This window comes from Heloderma suspectum, chromosome 1, assembly GCF_057233095.1.
Source record: "Heloderma suspectum isolate Gila_16-S chromosome 1, 16-S_ref, whole genome shotgun sequence".
NCBI lineage: Eukaryota > Metazoa > Chordata > Lepidosauria > Squamata > Helodermatidae > Heloderma > Heloderma suspectum.
The window spans coordinates 386,933,741-386,951,547 of record NC_139458.1 but is presented as its reverse complement, the minus strand read 5'-3'; positions in this window follow the sequence as shown (position 1 = coordinate 386,951,547).

The window sequence follows — 17,807 nt, the reverse complement described above, 5'->3', positions numbered from 1 at the left end:
CACCATGAAGTCTGACGTATTTATTTTATTTTATTTTATTTAAAACATTTGCATCCTGTCCTATATCATTAAGATCTCAGGGCAGTGTACAGATAAAATCAATTTAAACAGTATGCAACAATAAATAATAAAAGCATATTAAATCATTAAACAAGCCAATACCAATTTAAAATTGAAAACAATAAAACAGTTAAAACGGTGTGCAACTTTAGGGAATTCATTTAGCCTTCAAAGGTTCTGGTGAAAAGCCATGTTTTAACTTGGAGCTGAAACAAAACCAGTGTCTATGCCAATTGGGCCTCCAAGGGGAGGGCATTCCACAGCCAGGGTGCCATAGCAGAGAAGGCCTTCTCCCATCTTCCACCATAGTGTATGTCTCGTGCTGGTGGGACACAGACGAGGGCCCCTCCAAGAGATCTCAGTCTTTAGGCAGGCATATATGGGGAGAGGCACTCCCTCAGATATCGAGGTTCCAAGCTGCTTAGGGCTTTAAATGTAGGGATGTACGAAAGTCACTTACCTTTTCGCAGCTTAGATTCGCGGTGGGGGGGAGGCACTCCGTCCCTCCCACCGGAATCCTCCCTGGGCTGGCTCCGCGGAGCCGCCGGCCAGGGCCATCCGCAGCCAGAGTTCTGGTCGCGGACGGGCTGCTGCGGACATGAATGGCGGCCGCCGTAGCGGTCGCTATTTGCATCCTGCGAAGCTGCTGTGATAGGCTACATAAGTATTTACATAGCCTATCATGGCAACCCCCCCCAAAACAGTGTATGCAAATGGTGGCGGCTACGGCGGCCGCCATTTGCGTTCCCTATTTTGAGCCGTTTTAGCCTATGTAAATATTTACGTAGGCGATTATAGCGAAAAAAAGGGAAATGAAAATAACGTAGAGGGCGCCATTTGCGTTCCTCCCCCCCCCCCGTTTTAGCCTTCGTAAATATTTACATAGGCTATTACGGCAAAAAAAAAAGGAACGCAAATAGAGCCCACTATGCTATTTGCATCCTTCTTTTTTTCACCGTAATAGCCTGCGTAAATATTTACATAAGCTAAAACGGCTCAAAATAGGGAACGCAAATGGCGGCCACCGTAGCTGCCGCCATTTGCGTACGATGGTTTTTTTGGGGGGGGGCTTGCCGTGATAGGCTACGTAAATACTTATGTAGCCTATCACAGCCTCTGCAGGGATGCAAAAGGTGTCCCTGCGTTAGCCGTGATAGGCTATGTAAGTATTTACGTAGCCTATCACGGCTATGATGAAGAAGCCATTCGCAAGTCACAGGGTGGCTGCCATTCGCAAGTCAGCGCGGATGGCAGCAGGTAAGTGCTCCATTTTGCATGACTTTCGTGGGTTGGGGGGGCAGGGGCTTCGTTCCGCCATGGATTTCGGGGGGGCGAATGCACTGGCATTCAGCCTCACTGAGATCTGTGGCAGAATTCTCTGACATCCCTATTTAAATGCCATCACCGGGGCCTTGAATTCTGACTGGAAACATATTTGCAGCCAGTGCAATTCCTTTAAAACTGGTGTTATGTGATCTTTATGAGATGTTTATATAAAGCTAGGGATGGCGGAGAATTTCTCCACGAATCTCGGGGAGGCCGAATGCCAACGCATTCGGCCCCCGAAATTGTTGGTGAAATTCTCCGCCACGCCCCCGCCACCCCCAGGATGGGACTTACCTCCCTCGAATGTCCCTCTCGGTGGCGGGTCCCAGCGGGAGTTCGGCAGCGTTTTGTCGGGGGCGGGGGCGGCGGCCGGTCTCCCGACCGGCTGCCGCCGCCACCATTACAAAATAAAGTAAAAAAACACAAAAAAACACCCGTGATAGGCTACATAACGATTAACGTAGCCTATCACGGCTAGATTTCCAAAGTCAGCCGTGATAGGCTACGTAAATCGTTACGTAGCCTATCACGGGTGACTTTGAAAAAAAAAAAAAGCACGTACGCAAATGGCGGCGCCCATGGGAAATCTATGGCAGAATGGCCTGCCCCCCCACAGATTACCCCCGAGATGAGGCTTACCTGGAGCGCGTGTTCCGGACAGCGGTGGGTCCGGCGGTAGGTCCGGCAGCTGCAGCGGTGGCAGCTGGTTTTTCGACCAGCTGCCGTGGCCGCCATCTACATCCTGGTCTTTGCCGTGATAGACTACATAAGTCTTTACATAGCCTATCACAGCAAGCCAATCAATCCCCACCCCAAAATAGTGGGAGCTATTTGCGTTCCTCCCCCCCCCCCCGTTTTAGCCTACGTAAATATTTATGTAGGCTAAAACGGCAAATAAAAAAGGAACGCAAATAGCGCCCACTACGCTATTTGTGTTCTCCTTTTTTTCCGCCATAATAGCCTATGTAAATATTTACATAGGCTATAACGGCGGAAAATAGGGAATGCAAATGGTGGCCGCTGTAGCCGCTGCCATTTGTGTATGCCGTTTTTTCCCCCCCAGCCGTGATAGGCTACGTAAAGACTTATGTAGCCTATCATGGCTGCTGGGCTGGATGCAAATGGCGGCTGCTACAGCGGCTGCCATTTGTGTCCACACCAGCCAATCCATGGCTGGAAATCTGGCTGCGGACGGCCTTGGCAGGCTGCTCCGTGGAGCCGCCACGGAGCAGAGCCAGCTGGGCAGGATTCCGGGGGGGAGGACTGGATCTTCTCCCCCCCGTCAAGGATTCCAGGGGGAGGGATGGCATGCCCCCCCCCACACCACAAACAGAATCCGCGAACAGGTAACTCACTTTCGTACATCCCTATATTTTGGTCCTCGCCAAAAAGAAAGAAAGAAAGATGTAATGTCATGACATAATTGATGAGATCACCTGGATCACTATAGCCAAGAGGTGGGGAAAACTGTGGTCCTCTACTAGTTGCTGGACTACAACTCCCATCATCCCTGACCAGTGACCATGATGGCTGGGGCTGATGAAAGTCCAACAAACTTCTGGAGAGTAACAGATTCCTTACCATTGCTATAGAGAATAGGATTAAACTTGAACAAAGAAAAAAGATTGCAATGGTAAAGAAGAAAAGGGCACAAATGCTGAGAGGAATAGCCTCAAAGCAACATGAATGGGCTCATAACAAAAAGCAAAAATGACCCAAACTGGGAGTCATTTTGTGACCTAAAAATGAACATGCAGTGTATTGTTGGCTCAAGCCTAAAGAAGTCCTTTGTTGAGAAGCACCCTAATGGCGCAATCCTAGACATGTCTACTCAAAAGTAAGTCTAAATGAGTTCAATGGGGCTTGCTGTCATGAAACAGGGTACAAGATTGCAACCTACATCTGCAATTCTATACACACGTGCCTGGTAGTAAGCCCCTTTGAACTCAACAAGGCTTACTTCAGAGTAGGTGTCTATACGATCATACCATTAGTATACTGTGGCACAAACTTACATAGGAAAAAGTGATTCCAGTCATGATATAAATGCAATCTGTAAGAGAAAATCTCCCTGCATACCACTTTTTAGGAAGGTAGCATAGGGTAGGGGTGCACGAAAGTCACTTACCTGGTCTCGCAGCTTTTCGCGGTGGGGGGGAGGTGCTTCGCTGCTCCCCCCGTGAAGTTCAGGCCGGGGGGGAGGCTTCCCGCCTCGCCCGGCTGAAATTCAGGCCAGGGGGGAAGCTTCCCGCCTCGCCCAGCCGAAATTCAGGCCGGGGAGGAGGCGCCTCGCCTCGCCTGGCCGCGAAATTAAAAGTTAAAAAAAAAAAATGCCCCCGTGATAGGCTACGTGACGATTAACGTAGCCTATCATGGCTAGATCTACAAAGTCAGCCGTGATAGGCTACGTAAATCGTCACGTAGCCTATCACGGGTGACTTAAAAAAAAAAAAAAGCGCGTACGCAAATGGCGGCCCCCATAGGGAGCCGCCATTCGCGTTCCTTATTTGGTCGCCGTAGTCTACGTAATCTTTACGTAGACTACTTTGATTGGAATGGCGGCGGCGGCAGCCCCCTGAAGTTTCGGGGAGAAATTGTCCGCCATCCCTAGCATAGGGATGTGCAAAACAGCAAAACCTGAGCTCGCCAAAAGTTGTCTGAATTCCATCTCGAATCTTGTTCCTACTTGACTCCGTATCAGATGGTGAGCTTTGCCTTTTTGCTTTCACATGAAAATTCATCCCTATTTTAGTGCACATTTTCCCATCAATTGTGTGTATTTTTGATAAGCATGCATTCTTCTCCCATTGACTAAAGCATATTTTGTTGTGTGCATTTTTCAAAACTTCGTCTTTTTTCATGCACATTTTTCAAATGCGTGCATGCTGTCAAACACATTTTTTGGGATCCGCGAATTGCATTGGAAGCTTGGAAATGTACAGATTTTGCCTGCAGATTGCATTCGAGTCTGTGTTCGGTCTGGAAGGTGCAAAGTGGGTAAAATCCTGATTGAAAATGAACCGAAAGGAATTTCTCATACATCCCTGCGCTAGCAACAATCAACGTTGCAGTTGGCTCTTTCCATTCCCTCTGTCTGTTTCTAGTCCTTTCAGACAACGAATGTGGGATCACTGAATGTGTGCACATGCATGTGTGAGAATGACACATGAACCCTATAGGTGTCCTTGCCTCACAACTGTATGCATGCAGGCTCTGTAAAAAGCAGGGATAAGCGCATGTGCATACAGTGTGTATGAATGCATGGTCTGTTGCAGCCTTTCTCAATGTGTCACCCTTCAGATATTTTGGACTACAATTCCAAACACCCAAGCATTGGCCATGGTGGCTGGGGATGATGGGAGATGTAGTTTGAAACCATCTAGAGCTCACCAGGCTGGGGACAGCTGGTCTACTGAACATGCAGACTTAGGGATGGGGATTGTCACCACAATCCTGCTCCCTGCTCAATATTTACGTAGACTAAGACAAAGAAAAGAAAGGGGAATGCAAATAGTGTAGTGGGTGTAAATATTGTAATAGATAAATTACAATAAATATTGCAATACGTCAGCAAATATTGATGTAGACTAAGATGAAGAAAAATAAGGAACGCAAATTTGCGTACGCACTTTTTTTTTTACCCAGACGTGATAGGCTACTTAAGTCTTTACATAGCCTATCACGTCTATGGGGGGGGGGACACAGACTGCAAATGGCGGCGGTGGCAGCCGGCTGGAAGACCAGCTGCTGCCGCCGCCACCGCCGAAGCCGCTGCTGGAGCCGCCACCGTCTGGAACATCCGCCTCAGGTAAGTCTCATCCTGGGGGGGATCCATGGGGGGGTGGGGGGTGGCAGGCCGTTCCGCAATGGATTTGGGGGGGCCGAATGCACTGGCATTCAGCCTCACCAAGATCCGTCGCGGAATTCTCTGACATCCCTAGAGAAATCCGCAACAGAACCAAATGAGTTCATATGTTTATGAAGCCAACTCACAAATGCTGCAGCGGATTGGCATTTCCCCTGTCGGGTGGATTCCACAGACTTGCAGACCATTTTTCTAACCTTTGGGAATTTTGCAAAAAAATTATTGTAGAAATATATCCATAAATTTAAAACCTGGCCAAAAATGCACATTTTCCCCATAGGCTAAAGCTTGGGAATGTACATTTGGGGGGAATTTGTGCAGCTTGGGGGAATTTGTGCATTTTTGTGCATGCAGATTTGTGCAAATTTGGAAACTGTTAAAAAATCCAGTTCTACTGATAGCTGGATGATGGAATGAAAAAAAAAAAGTGCCTGACAATCCACAAAACACAGATGGAGTGGATTTTACACAGTCTGTACATCCCTACTACATGTGTTGACTGTAAAGAGCTGGTCACTCCAGCTCCACATACTGCATTAAGGACAGTTCTTCTCTAACCCCCAATGTCCTTCAAAATCAAACTGATTTAAGTCACTGAAATGGCACATGGAATAGAAGCCATGAGAGAATAGCCACACCAGGAACGTGAGATCCTGAGTGAGCAGTAGGGATTGACGAATGAGCGATGTTGTCTCTCCACTTGTCTTGTGCCCAATTCTTGTTTGTGTTTGTGATTGCTGCTCGTTCTGAGCAAACAGGAAAATTGCACAAATCAAGCAGTGATTGAACATGAAATTTGCACCAATTTCCCAAAGTTTACACAAATTTCCTAATTTGCACAACTTTTGTTCATAGACTAAGGTGGGGCTTACAATCTGCAGGGGGAAATTTGTGGAAATTAAGATATTTGTGCAAAATTGAACTGGGAAAGTTGTGCAAATCAAAAGCAAGCACTTGTCCAGCATTTAGCAAACCTTTTTGGCAGACATGTGCAAGCAAGTGCAATCATGTTCAGGGCTTCGACCAGGGCATGCTCACATATTTTGTGAGCAAAGGTGAAATTCTCATACATCCTTAATGAGCAGCAGAGACACCAGAGTGGGTACAGCCAGTCCTGTACTGGGGTAAAGGCCCCCACTTCTACTACCATCAATGCATACACAGAAGGAGCTTGTCATTAAGCTCTGTGTGAAGAAAGAATAAAACTATCAGATCATTGCGAATGTGCATGCATGCATGACCCATAAAGCCTTATGAACAAATTGCTCTACAGGGAGATTTTATGAAACCTTCCTAGGCATTTAAACATCATTGTAGCAGATGGCAATAAACTGAAGAGTAGCTGAAAAGCAGCTCGCCACAAGATGGCGAACAGCCACAGTCTAAGAGATATGGATCAGGGTTCACTTAGCCTTTGTAGAATAACACTGCACACTTCTGCACATCTACTCAGAAGTAAGTCCCATGAAGTTCAATGGGATTTATTCCCAGGTAAGTAGGTATAGGGTTGCCGTTTAGTAGACATATTTGTCTATTAAACTTAGATTACCCAAAAAACTTTCTTGGGATGACTGGGAGGAGGAACGTCGGTAAACCAATAGGACTGGGGAAAAGCAAAGCACAGGGTATCTTCAACGGGATTTCATTATACAGATGATGCAGAAAATTGTGGTTATTATTTTTATTTATTTATTTAGAACACTTATATCACACCTTCCTCCTTTCAAGTATTGTTATGGATTAATACTAGGGCTGTGCAGCACTTCAGCCTGAGGCCCGAACCCCAAGTCGAAGCGGGCTGCTTTGGGTCACTTTGTGCTCCTTCTGAGGCAAAGCAGACGGGGTACAAAATGACCCGGAGCGGGTTGGGGTCTCTCTGAAGCACTTGGTGTGCTTTGGAGCTTGGCCCCCCCAGCTCGGCCCCCCTGGCCCAGCCCCCCCCAGCGCCTCCAGATCCTTACCTGAGCCGCCTTCTCCACTGCCACCGTCACCGCTGCCTTCTCCTTGCCTCTGCCTTCTCCGCTTCTGTGCCGCTACCATGCCACCGCCGCTGCTGCCCTCACCCCCACCATCCTTGCCGCCTTCTCTGCTGCTGACCTCACTGCCGCCAACTGCTGAGGCCTGGATGTGCGCGGCAACTCTTACTGCAGGGAGTTGCCATTTTTTAAATGGCAACCTCCAGGAAGTTCCAGGAGGTTGCCATTTTAAAAATGGCAACTCCCTGCAGTAAGAGTTGCCATGCGCAACAAGGCCTCAGCAGTTGGAAGTGGCGAGGATAGAGGCAGAGGTGAAGGCAGAGGTGGTGGCAAGGTAAGGGGGTTTGCATGGGGGTGTCGGGGGGGACCTGAAGCAGGGTTTAACATCCAAATCCTGCTTGGGTTTGGGACCGAGTTGGGTCAGAGGCCCCCCAAATCTGCCTGAGCTGAATTGGGCCCGCCTCGGAAGCCACAAAGCGGCTTCTGAGTCGGATCGGGGGGTCCCTGCACAGCCCTAATTAATACCCTGTACTAAAAGTATGTTGCTGTGTATCTTTACTCCTCTGGGCTTTTAATGTTTTTTTTTTAATAAAATGGATGGCTATCTTGTATATCGTTCTCAAGAGTTCACCAAGGCACTTGGCACTGTAGGGATGTCAGAGAAATCCTCACTGGGTTCAGAAGAGTTCAGATTTCTATGAATCCAATCCGCAGATTCCAAAGCAGGCCAACTTTTCCTGAGTTACATGAACTTGCAGGGCAGTTTTTCACTTTAGGGGGGCATTTGAAGGGATGTGAGAACCCATCCCAGCTTGGGTTCTCCAGGTGTCCAAGTTTGGGTGCCGGGAAAGCTTAACATACACAATCTTAGAGGCATTATGCCTCTCATACTGCACAGATTAAGGTTTCCTGGCCCCAAACTGTGCATATTTAAACATGCACATTTTTTTAACTTCCTTTTTGTGCACACAACAAAGGCGGGAAAATGGTGGGTGCTCACCGAATGGGATTGTGGTGAGTCCTGGAGGACACGAGCGGAGGGCCAGTGCAGACAGCATCTCGGAGGGCACAGTATGGGGATTGCAGGCGGGGGGGGGGGGGCTGACAGACTCCTGGACTCAATTGGGCACCCGCAACATCCCTAGGCATTTGCAAATTTGCCAAGAAGACAGGCGTTCTTAAGCATACACACGCTGAGCCACTCCTGCAGATGCTGACTATCTTAAATATCCATTTCGGTTTCAGCCAAGTAGCGCTAAATAATGGCTCTCTGATGCTGCTTAGCTGCAACAAAAGCAACAGCAGCAAAAAGCAAGGCATTGCTGGAACACTGGAGTATGTGCTGCCCAGTTGCATCTCCTGTGAGCTACTTTCTTCCCTAAATGAACCCACCACTTGCCAAGGCCTGTTGGATAGTCACTAAATCACTGTAATGGCCAGTTCTGCATTACACACAACTGAATTGGAACAGAGCTCTGCTACTACCTCCACTGGGAATTCTTTTTTTTCTTTTTTTGTGTAATGTTGAGCAGCCAATATGTTCAGTTAATCATTCATCCAAACAACCACTGCCACACATGCTCATTGGGCAGCAGCTCACGGATAGAAGCACTTGCCCCTCTTGAGCCAGCTGTGATGCTTCTGTCCTAGAGGCTTCAAGCAACCAGCTACCTGCCCAGTTGCGTGGGCTACATTGATGTCCGGTTTGTTTCCAGGCACAATGCAAGGTGCTGGGTTTGACCTACAAAGCCCTGAACAGTTTGGGACCAGGATATCTGAAGGACCACCTTCAGGTTCTTATTGTCTCCTTCCATATATACTTGCCCAGAACCTAAGATCATCTTTATGGGCCCTTCTCCTTGTGCCCCCATCAAATGAAGTGAGGCGAGTGGCTACTAAGAAGAAAGTCTTTTCACTGGTGGCACCCTGGTTGTGGAGTACCCATCCCAAAGAAGCTTGCCCGGGGCCAACGCTGTGGTCCTTTTGGTGCCAGGTGAATACCTTTTTATTTTCCCAGGAGTTTTAGTCCTTCACTTTTAAAAATTGTGTTTTTTTAGATTTTTGCACTGCTGTTGGATTATACTCCAATATTCTTTTTAAACATTGGTTTCATTGTGTTTTATATAGCTTATACTATGTTATTGTATGTTATGGTTTTAAGATTTATCTTGTGAACCACCCAGAGAGTTTCAACTACTTGGCAGTATACAAATTAGGGATGGGGGAGAATTTCTCCCCGAAACTTCGGGGGGCCGAGTGTCAACGCATTCGATCCTCCGAAGGTTGTTCAGGGAGAAATTCTCCCCCCCCCCGGGATGGGACTTAACTTTCACGAATGTCCCTCCCGGCGGCGGGTCCCGGCGGCGGTTCGGCAGGTCTTCGTCAGGGGTGGGGGCAGCAGCCGGTCTTTCGACCAGCTGCTGCCGCCACTACAAGAAAAGTAAAAAAAAAACAAAAACGCCCCTGTGATAGGCTACGTAACGATTAACTTAGCCTATCACGGCTAGATTTGCAAAGTCAGCCATGATAGGCTACGTTAATCGTCATGTAGCCTATCACGGGTGACTTTGAAAGAAAAAAAAAAGCACGTACAGCTAATGGTGGCCCCCATACGGAACCGCCATTTGCGTTCCTTATTTGGTCCCTGTTGTCTACGTAAAGATTTACGTAGACTATGGCGAAAATAAGGACAACGCAAATAGCGTTGCCCGTATTTTCGCCGTAGTCTACATAAATCTTTACGTAGACTACAGGGACCAAATAAGGAATGCGAATGGCGGCTCCCTATGGGGGCCGCCATTTGCGTACACGCTTTTTTTTTTTTTAAAGTCACCCGTGATAGGCTACGTGACGATTAACGTAGCCTATCACGGCTGACTTTGCAAATCTAGCCGTGATAGGCTACGTTAATCGTTACGTAGCCTATCACAGGGGCGTTTTTTTTTTCTTTTGAAGTTCGCGGCCAGGGAGACAGGGCGCTTCTCCCCGGCCTGAATTTCGGCTGGGCAAGGCGGGAAGCCTCCCCCCCAGCCTGAACTTCGGGGGGAGCAGCGAAGTGCCTCCCCCCCACCGCGAAGCAAGCTGCGAGACCAGGTAAGTGTGTTTCGTGCATCCCTAATACAAATGTAATAAATAAATAAATAAATAAATAAATAAATAAATAAATAAATAAATAAAATTTATGGTAATCACTGCAAGCCCTATGATATATTCCACCACCTAGAGAGGCTAGATTGGGAGGTACTCAAGCCAGATCCGGAGATTTCCTCTTTCTTTATTTTGTTTGATATAGCCAGTAAAGATTGTTCTGGTCCACTGGGTTTTTAATGCTGTGTAATGTTTTGTCACTCTTCAATGTGACAGTGAAGCAATACGACAATGGAACCAATGAGCTAGGGAGGTGGTGGGCTCTCCCACACTGGAGGCATTCAAGATGAGGCTGGACAGCCATCTGTCAGGGATGCTTTGACGGTTTGACCTGGATTCATTGAGCAGGGGGTTGGACGTGATGGTCTTACAGGCCCCTTCCAACCCTACTAGTCTAAGATTCAATGATTCTATGAATGTTTTTTAAACTTGCCACTCTCAAATGCTGTTGTGTGTGTTTTTGTGCCTGCGTATCTTGTGCTTTTCTAGTTTTGTGATAAGTTTTCAAGATATATCTATTGTACATCACCCTGGGCACCTGGTAGGTGGAGGGTGTGATTTATACATTTAATAAATAAATAAAGTCCAAACAGAAGGGCAGGGGAAGTTAATAAATAAATCCTAGCTAGTTAGCTCAGTAATGGCTCAGTACTTCAGCCTTTGGAAGAGATCGTTACCACAAAGCCCTTGAGCCACTTTGTGGACAAGGAGGACATCAGCATCCAGACATGTGTCATAAAGAAGAAAAACAAAAGGTTTCACTTGGGATTATTAGAGATTACAATACTTACTACAATGAGAATTCTTGTTTGCTGGCTGCTCTCCCACTTTATTTATTTATTTTTTGTTCTTCAGTCTTCTCAGCAGATCGGATCGATTCCAAACTAGAGCTAATTGTGCAAGAGAGGTTGAGTCCTGCTCTGCTGATGAAAAAACAAAACAAAACAGTGCAGTGAAATGGGGATGGCAAGCCATCAACAGGCTCACAGTAATACTGACACAAAATAATCAAAGAGTCTAGTGCAGTTTCCTTGGAGAAATGGTGGTGTGGGGAGGAGTGGGAGAAATCTGAATTAGCCTAGATTGCCATTGCTCAGAATCAATGTATTGACTTCAGGCTTCTTGCTGGAGAAATTAAGTGTCCCTGATAGTGTAGAAATCATAGTTAAATTCACATTATCGCAACACCACATTACTTAACAGGGAATTTTTCCTTGAGAGATACAGCGTATGTCATGTAAGGTAATCATTCATACACAGAATCACCTTTGAGAAAAGTGCTAAAGAAAAGTGCTAAAGAGGGTGCTGTTGTCCCAGTGACAATTGCTCCACACCCAGTATTAATAATTAAGTGCCCATGGAGTGCTGATGGTCTGCCCTGTACTTAACTGGGGCAAGTGAAGATGGAGGCAGCAATGGCAGAGACAGGTGTGGGGTGTGTGTGTGTGTGTCTCCTTCTCGGCAGGAAAGGTCAAGCTCCAAAGAGCTAGAGTGCCTTTCAGTGCTGTGGCCTCCACCTTCCCATGCCCCAGGGACGTGTGGTGGGCCTTGGGAAGGCACAGGATGTGGCAGTACAGTAGGTGCTTTGGGAGCCCACAAGTGTTTTGCAAGTACTCACTTGGCACAAAGAACTGAGCCTCTTTGGGGAAAACAAAGGGAAGTCCGGCATCCCTGTTTTTACCCTAACCCAATCATAGATCACATAACGTTAAAGGGGAAAAGAAAGTGCTGATATATGGACAGAGAATGTATCGATAACACCAGCGATTTATCCAGAGTACAGCTGGACTGAAAAGTTCAACGATTTATTTTTCAACTTTTCGTTGGATGGGTGGAGGTGAAATGGCCCTCGTCTGAAAAGTCATGTGGAGGGAGAAAGAAATATATTTCTCCAGAATTTCAGGGGATTTCCCACTTCCCTTATAAGGGGACTGAGAGTAGGGGTGGTGTGGATGCCCAACTGGGTCTGGGAGTCTGTCATGCTCCCCCCCTGCCCACACCCCCAGACTGTGCCTGCTGAACCCCTGGCCCCGCTCGGGCCCTCCCGGCTCCCCGCACTCACTCAGATCTGTCCATGAGTACTTGCCATTTTGTCAAGGTTTTTTTTAATGAAAAAGGGGGCTAATTAAAAAGCACATATTTAAATATGTGCACATTCGGGCCAGGGAAGCTTGATCTATGCAATATTAGAGGCATTATGCAGACTCCCAATGGGAGTATGGTGCACGGTGCACAAACAGGGTACTGGGGATTTTGCCCATCCTTATTCCCAACATCCCTGAACATTAGCCATGTTGGCTGGGACTGGTGAAAGTTCAAGTCCAACAACATCTGGAGTGCACAGGGTTGTGGAAGCCTGGACTGCAGCAACTCCCCCTCCTCCAGTCTTGAGTGGTGGTGTACAGAGAATTTTGGTGGGCTGAGCTTAGTTCATCCCACCCACTTCATCCAATCAGGTCCCTGTAATTCATGCCAAGTTGAAATCCTGGATGGCTATCCTCTTCCCATTTTCTGAGCTGGCATTCAAGAGCACCATCTACAGACTGGGAAGGAGGTAGCCTACCAGAGGAGGTAGCCTACCAGGACCTTGGTAGAGAGCTGAACTGGAAGTTAGGGAAGACAACATGTGGTCATCTCAACTTCTTCTGTAATGTCCAGTCCACCTGCCTCTGCCATTCCTCCTTTCCCAAACTAGCCTTTAATGGCTACCCCTTTTCCCTATGCTGTCTAGAAAGGCCCCAATGAGAAAACAGAAAGCAGAAAACAAGAAACCAGAAAAGTGACCCCCCAAATTTAATAACAGATCCAACCCCAGCCTAACCTCAGCATAAAATTCCTTATCCCCCCCCCACTTTCCTGCCTCCCCTCTCTATGCTTTATAAGGTATGGGGATTATTTGACAAAGTAATCTGTTTATAATGGCCATAGTAAGTGGAAGTTTCTGTCAAAATAAATTGCAATTAAATCTTACCTGCACTATTGCAGAGCTCTCTCTGCTCCTGACCCATTTCCCATGAAAAGTGCTGAACATTTCCCAACCGTACCTCATTAGACAGCATTGTATGTTGCTTATTTTCTCATTCATATTTCCCTCCACCCCATGCAGATCTTGAAATCCACTACAGCTTGTTTAAATATCTCAGAGGAAAATCTTTGAGTGGAATGTGATTGTTTTGTGATAGTTCTCAGGCTAATTCTGAGGCAACTTCCTCCCTCCCTTCCTTCTGTACAGGCATACACATGGAGAACTGCACATGGAAAGCAAAGCACCTTCTTGGAAGATAGAAGTCACATGGACCTGTGAACAGGTTCATGCAGCTCACCTATGTCCAATCTCTGTCCAGCTTTCTCTTTTTTTATTCTTCCAGATGTATTTCTCCTAGAAAACAAAATACACGCTGATGTCAGCACTAAGTATGTCTAAGTAATAAGAACAGGCTGATCCCATCCCCCAAAGTAAGCTCAGTGGGTCCTACTTTGGAGTAAATGACCACAATTCAACTAGGGATGTCAGAGGCATCGGCAACAGAATCAAATGTGTTCAGATTTCTATGAATCCGACCTCTGGATTCCCCAGTGGACCAGCTTTTCCTGAGTCGCACAGATTCTACAGATTTGTGGACTGATTTTTCTTTCTTTTTTTTCTTTCTGGAAGTTTGCACAAATGTAGTCGTAGAAAAATAAGTACAAAGATAAGTACATTTTAAAGCCCTGGATGAAAATGCACACTTCCCCCATAGGCTAAAGCATGAAAATGCATGGGCTGTGGGGTGTGTGTGCATTTTCACAAGTGCAAATTTGTGCAATTGCAAATTTGCACAAATTTGGGAAATTGGAAAAAACTCTGATTCTGTCAATGAGCAGATGACGGAATGAAAGGCACCTGTCAATCCACAAAATGCAGATGGAACAGATTTTACAAAATCTGTACATCCCTAAATTCAACACAAAATGAAGTGTGCCAAAGATCATTGTTTCAATGGCCTAAGCATACTCCACTCTGTGTTGGATTTTGGCCAATATGCTTAGGATTATAGCTTTCTTCAAGTTAAAAATAAGAGCATTACTTAACTGTAATACAACTTCTCTTCAGGCTTATAAGAATGATCTATCTGAAGTCTGCACAACTTGTAATCCACAAGCCAGAATGGAGTCCACCACCCATTTATTGTGTCCTAACAGGTGTTGACCACCCCACCCTGTTTTGAAATCTCATGCAGGAAGCAAAACCAGAAGCTCCTGATAAAGTCAGGGGTGGGCTGATTGTGTCTTCGTGGAGCATAAGTTGTGCTGACCTGATCCAGTACAATTTAAGCTATGCTCAGGTCTAATGGTATCAATGAGGGAGATTTAGGCACATGTTTACCTCTCCCATGGAAATAAATGGGGACTTTATTGGAGTGGTAGAACAGTCTTGGAAGTGGACTCACCAAATATATCAATTCTTAGAGAAAACTGTTTCTGAAACATAAGTTGACAATGCATAGCACTGATCGGGTGGCAGCTGTGACATTGCCAACTCATCCACCAAAGCCCAGATAAGTTTTTCAACTTGTTTAATACTTGTTGTTGTTCAGTCGTTCAGTCATGTCCGACTCTTCGTGACCCCATGGACCATAGCACGCCAGGCCTTCCTGTCCTGCGCTCTCTCCCGGAGCATGCTCAAGTTCATATTCATTGCATCGGTGATGCTATCTAGCCATCTCATCCTCTGCCGTCCCCTTCTCCTTTTGCCTTCAGTCTTTCCCAGCATCAGGGTCTTTTCCAGGGAGTTTTCTCTTCGCATTACGTGGCCAAAATATTGGAGCTTCAGCTTCATTATCTGTCCTTCCAATGAGCGCTCAGGGTTGATTTCCTTTAGGATGGACTGATTTGACCTCCTTGCAGTCCAGGGGACTCGTAAGAGTCTTCTCCAGCACCACAGTTCGAAAGCATCAATTCTTCGGCGCTCAGCCTTCCTTATAGTCCAGCTCTCACAGCCATACATTACTACTGGGAAAACCATAACTTTGATTAGACGGACCTTTGTCGGCAAGGTGATGTCTCTGCTTCCTACTATGCTGTCTAGGTTGGCCATAGCTTTCCTCCCAAGGAGCAAGAATCTTTTAATTTCATGGCTACAGTCACCGTCTGCGGTGATCTTGGAGCCCAAGAAAGTAAAATCTGTCACTGCTTCCATTTCTTCCCCTTCTATATGCCAGGAAGTGATGGGGCCAGATGCCATGCTCTTAGTTTTTTTAATGTGGAGTTTCAAACCAGCTTTTGCACTCTCCTCTTTCACCCTCAACAAGAGGCTCTTGAGATCCTCTTCGCTTTCTGCCATTAGGGTGGTATCGTCTGCATATCGGAGGTTGTTGATAATTCTCCCAGCAATCTTAATTCCGACCTCTGATTCATCCAACCCGGCATTTCTCATGATGTACTCTGCATATAAGTTAAATAAGCAGGGTGACAATATGCAGCCTTGTCGTACTCCTTTCCCAATTTTGAACCAATCGGTTGTTCCATCTCTGGTTCTTACTGTTGCTTCTTGACCCTCATACAGGTTTCTCAGGAGACAGGTAAGGTGGTCTGGTACTCCCATCACTTTAAGAATTTGCCACAGTTTGTTGTGATCCACACAATCAAAGGCTTTAGCGTAGTCAATGAAGCAGAAATAGACGTTTTTCTGGAATTCTCTTGCTTTCTCCATGATCCAGCGAATGTTGGCGATTTGATCTCTAGTTCCTCTGCCTCTTCTAAACCCAGCTTGTACTTCCGGTAGTTCTCGGTTCGCATACTGCTGAAGCCTAGCTTGTAGGATTTTGAGCATCACCTTGCTGGCATGTGAAATGAGCGCAATTGTGCGGTACTTTGAACACTCTTTGGCGTTGCCCTTCTTTGGAATTGGAATGTAAACTGACCTTTTCCAGTCTTGTGGCCACTGTTGAGTGTTCCAGATTTGGTGGCATATTGAATGCAGCACTTTAACAGCATCATCTTTTAGGATTTTAAATAGCTCGGCTGGAATACTGTCATCTCCGCTAGCTTTGTTGTTACTAATGCTTCCTAAGGCCCACTTGACTTCACTCTCGAGGATGTCCGGCTCAAGTTCAGTGACCGCACTATGATGGCTATCAGGGACATTCAGATCTTTCCTGTATAGTTCTTCTGTGTATTCTTGCCACCTCTTCTTAATCTCATCTGCTTCTGTTAGGTCCCTGCCTTCTTTGTCCTTTATCATGCCCGTCTTTGCACAAAACATTCCCTTGAGATCTCCAATTTTCTTGAAGAGATCTCTAGTCTTTCCCATTCTGTTGTTTTCCTCGATTTCTTTGCATTGTTCATTTAAGAAGGCCTTCTGGTCTCTCCTTGCTATTCTCTGGAACTCTGCATTCAGTTGGGTATATCTTCCCCTTTCTCCCTTGCTTTTCGCTTCCCTTCTTTCGTGAGCTACTTGTAAAGCCTCATCAGACAGCCACTTGGCTTTCTTGCATTTCTTTTTCTTTGGGATGGATTTCGTTGCTGCCTCCTGAACAATGTTACGGACCTCCGTCCATAGTTCCTCAGGCACTCTGTCTATCAGGTCTAATCCCTGAAATCTATTCCTCACCTCCACTGTATATTCATCAGGGATATGATTTAGGTCATACCTGAACGGTTTAGTGGTTTTCCCGACGTTCTTCAATTTAAGCCGAAATTTTGCAAGAAGCAGCTCATGATCTGAGCCACAGTCAGCTCCAGGTCTTGTTTTTACTGACTGTATGGAGCTTCTCCATCTTTGGCTGCAAAGGACATAATCAATCTGATTTCGATATTGACCATCTGGTGACGTCCATGTGTAGAGTCGCCTCTTGTGCTGTTGGAAAGGAGTGTTTGCTATGATCAGCATGTTCTCTTGGCAAAACTCTATTAGCTTTTGTCCTGCTTCATTTTGTACACCAAGGCCATGCCTGCCTGTTATCCCGGTGATTTCTTGACTTCCGACTTTAGCATTCCAATCCCCTATGATGAAGAGGACATCTTGTTTTGGTGTTAGTTCTAGAAGGTGTTGTAGGTCTTCATAGAACCGATCAACCTCAGCTTCTTCGGCCTCAGTGGTTGGGGCATAGACTTGAATTACTGTGATGTTGAATGGTTTGCCTTGGATTCGTACTGAGATCATTCTATCATTTTTAAGATTGTACCCCAGTACTGCTTTTCCCACCCTTTTGTTGACTATGAGTGCTACTCCATTTCTTCTAAGGGATTCTTGCCCACAATAGTAGATATGATGGTCACCTGAATTAAATTCGCCCATGCCTGTCCATTTGAGTTCGCTGATTCCCAAGATGTCGATGTTCAATCTTGCCATCTCATGTTTGACCACCTCCAGCTTACCTTGATTCATTGATCTGACATTCCAGGTTCCTAAACAATATTGTTCTTTACAGCATCGGATTTTCTTTTCACCA